Genomic DNA, 4,176 nt, shown 5'->3' on the forward strand with positions numbered 1-4,176 from the left:
ATTGTGATCCACACAGTCAAAAGCTTTGGCATAATCAATAAAGCAGAAGTAGATGTTTTTCTGGAACTCTCTTGCTTTTTCCATGATCCAGCGGATGTTGGCAATTTGATCTCTGGTTCCTCTGCCTTTTCTAAAACCAGCTTGAACATCTGGAAGTTCACGGTTCACGTATTGCTGAAGCCTGGCTTAGAGAATTTTGAGCATTAAACTTTGTATTACATATATGATATTTTGTAAAGTTCATTGCTTGTATTTTGAATTGAAATTTGTATGTAGTCATATGTATCACTTTTTAAAAATTCTGGGTCTTGTGTCACGTGAAGGGGAATATTTTTCAGTGTGAAACCATGATTTTTTTTTTTAAGCTCGGCATTCTTGAAGCAAGGAGTTGGACCATTATTGCTGTTTTGTTGAGCTGATCAGATTAGCTGATAAACTCAGATCCTTCCAGCCCAGGCAGTTACTGCTGATCAAACAGGATTGCTTTACTCTCTTGGAGGCTCCACAGACACTGCAAGCCATCAGTAACTTAAATAAAACCACACCCAGACTTTATGCAGTGTTGTGCCAAAATGTAAGCGCTTACACTCAATGATGACATGCAAAGTGCCATGTGCCCAGGCATGGTCTATATGTTTTACATGGGTGCACTCATTTAATCCTTTCAACAGGCTTGTATCCTATCACCATCCTCATTTCATATATGAGAAAACTGAGACATGGAGAGCTTACCAAACTTGTCCAATTTCTCATTCAGTGCGTAGCGTCTGAAATGAGGAATTTGATCTGAAGCCCACTTGCCTCCACAAGATATGCTGCCAATCAAAGAGAAACACAAGCGGTAAAAATGCTTGACAGAAATTTAAGCCTGAATATTTCTTTTGGTAAAACAACGAGGAGTCATGTAACAGCCCTTAAACTGTACTAAATATTCTCATGACCCACTTGCCTCCCAAACATCTTTCTTCTCCCAACAGCATGCATGCGTGCTAAGTCGCTTCAGTTGAGTCTGGCTCTTGTGACCCTATTGACTGTAGCCCACCAGGCTCCTCTGTCCATGAGATTCTCCAGGCAAGAATACTGGAGTGGGTTGCCATGTCCTCCTCCAGGGAATTCTCCCAAGTTGGGGATCAAACCCGTATGTCTTATGTCTCCTGCATTAACAGGCAGGTTCTTTACCACTAGCTCTACCTGTGAACCCATTCCAACAGCAGTTCTCCCCAATTCTCCAACTTAAACACAATTCCTGCCAGAACTAGCTTTTCTCTCCCCTTTATCTTTTCCTCTCCCCTACCCCATACGTCTCTCATAGCTCTTCTCTTCTTTCACTTCCAGGCCATTCATTGTCTAAATTAAAAAATGTTAAATACATATAAAGAAGTAAACAAGTAGTCATCCATAGTCCCAATTCCTGAAACTAACTACTATTAACATCTTTATGTATTTTTCTTCAAATCTATTTTTAAGTTATTTACATTTTTTTGCAAAAATTTTATGGGCTGATTATATAAAATTCAAATGCTGCAGAAAAAACAAATATGTAAAGTTTTGAAACCTCTTAAATTCAAAAATACTTTTGTTAATGTAGGTAAATATTGATAGAGTTGTTTTCTTATATCAACAGAAAAGCATCTACATATGCTTTTATAAAATTGAGCTCTTACAGATTCTATTTCTATTTTAAAATATACTACTTAATAGTACATATGTTTAATGGAAGAAAAACAAAAATGCGAAAATTAAGAAATAGTTGAACTTTCAAGCAAATTATTTATCATAAAAGAGAGGTTTCTGTGGTGGCTGAAGTTGTGGTAATGGTTGAGGTGGTACCTTCACCACTCCTCAAGGATTTTATGGTGGACTGAGAGGAGGTCATGGAGGCAAGGAGCTTGCAGATTTTGAATATAGGGAAGACAACAAAGTAGCTGCATAGTCTACAAACAAGTCTTTGGAAATAGATGGATTTCTAGTTCTTCTTGGTCCTAAGAATTGGTTTCAGTCTTTGAGCAGAATGAAAAGAATTTGCTGTATATTTGTCATTAGCACTAGATCGTTTGTTTGTTTTTCTGCTTAATTTCAAAGATACAATGCAGTTACCTTTGGAGGTTGGGAGAGGCTCATCTTAAAACATGAGCATTAAATATATCTGGTATAACAGAAGGTTAGGTAATTTCTTATGTATAGAACTCCAGTGGAAGTTGAAAGTATTTTTTCATCACTGAAAGGATCTGTCTTATCACTAAATTGTATTTGGCAGTTGCTGCAAGTTGCCTGCAAATCGGACTGTGAAATTGGGAAAGTAATGCGAAGGCAGTATATTGTCACCCTGTTTATTTAACTTATATGCAGAGTACACCATGCAAAGTGCCAGGCTGGATGAGTTACAAGTAGGAATCAAGACTGCCAGGAGAAATATCAGCAACCTCAGATATGCAGATGATACCACTCTAATGGCAGAAAGAGAAGAGGAATTAAAAAGCCTCTTGATGAAGGTGAAAGAGAGTGAAAGATCTGGCTTAAAAATCAACATAAAAAAACTAAGATCTGGAGAAGGAAATGGCAACCCACTCCAGTACTCTTGCCTGGAGAATCCCATGGAGGGAGGAGCCTCCATGGTAGGCTACAGTCCATGGGGTCACAAAGAGTCAGACATGGCTGAGCAACTTCACTTTCTTTCTTGAAGAAAAAAAAAAAACCTAAGATCATGGCATCCTGTCCCTTTATGGCAAATAGACCAGAAAAGGTGGAAGCAGAGAGTTTCTCTTCTTAGGCTTCAAAATGAGTGTGGATGGTGACTGCACCATGAAATTAGAAGATGCTTGCTTCTTAGAAGGAACGCTATGACAAATCTAGACAGTGTATTAAAAAGCAAAGACATCATCTTGCCATCAAAGGTCCATATAGTCAAGGCTATGGTCTTTCCAGTAGTCGTGTACAGATATAAGAGTTGGACCATAAAGAAGGCTGAGTGCTGAAAAATTGATGCTTTGAAACTGTGGTATTGGCGAAGACTCTTGAGAGTCTCTTGGACAGTATGGAGATTACACCAGTCAATCCTAAAGGAAATCAACCCTGAATACTCATTGGAAGGAATGATGCTGAAACTCCAATACTTTGGCTACCTGATGTGAAGAACTGACTCACTGGAAAAGACCCTGATGCTGGGAAAGACTGAAGGCAGGAGGAGAGGAGAAGAGATCAACAGAGGATGAGGTCGATAGATAGCATCACTGATTCAATGGACATGAACCTGGGCAAACTCTGGAAGATAGTGAGGGACAGGGAAGCCTGGCATGATGCAGTCCATGGGGTTGCAGAGTAGACATGACTTAGCAACTGAACAACAACAGCAGGGCTGTGATGATACTGTGTTTTGAGCTACAGAAGGTTGTGTGTGTGTGTGTGGCAGGAGGGAGGTTAGTCTGTCTATATCTTTCTTTTTTATAAATCCTGTAATATCCCTTTTGAGGCAGCTTATTTTGTCAGTTAATTAGGGTGCTAGATGGTAGAGAATTTTGTCAGTCAACTATGTACATATAGTAAATACTCTTTCTTAGGTAAAGGTAACATTTTTATATAGTTGTAAAATTCCAATTGGAAAAGACCCTAATGCTGGGAAGGATTGGGGGCAGGAGGAGAAAGGGACGACAGAGGATGAGATGGCTGGATGGTATCACCGACTCGATGGACATGGGTTTGGGCAGACTCTGGGAGTTGGTGATGGACAGGGAGGCCTGGAGTGCTGCGATTCATGGGGTTGCAAAGAGTTGGACACGACTGAGCGACTGAACTGAACTGACTGAAAATTCCAATATATTCTATTGCCAAAGAAACATTAAGAACTTTGTACAGCTGTATAAAAAGCAACTAACTTTTTAGAGAATAAACATTTTAGAGTTAGCAAAAAATAAAAAAGAACCCTCTAAAGGCTAACAACAACAATAGACATTTAAACATAATTTAAGACATTAAGACTTGGAACAATTCTTATTACTTAAAAAAATTAATTTCTTAAGATAAAATTGGAAAATAATGACATTTTAAAAATTAATTTAAGACATTAAAACTTGGAACGATTCTTATTACTTTAAAAAAATTAATTTCTTAAGACATAATTTGAAAATAATGCATCCATTTCAAGTTTGATGACTTTTGACAAATCAATGTACCCATGGA

Source organism: Oryx dammah, unplaced genomic scaffold (assembly GCF_014754425.2).
Source record: "Oryx dammah isolate SB20612 unplaced genomic scaffold, SCBI_Odam_1.1 HiC_scaffold_28, whole genome shotgun sequence".
Taxonomy (NCBI): domain Eukaryota; kingdom Metazoa; phylum Chordata; class Mammalia; order Artiodactyla; family Bovidae; genus Oryx; species Oryx dammah.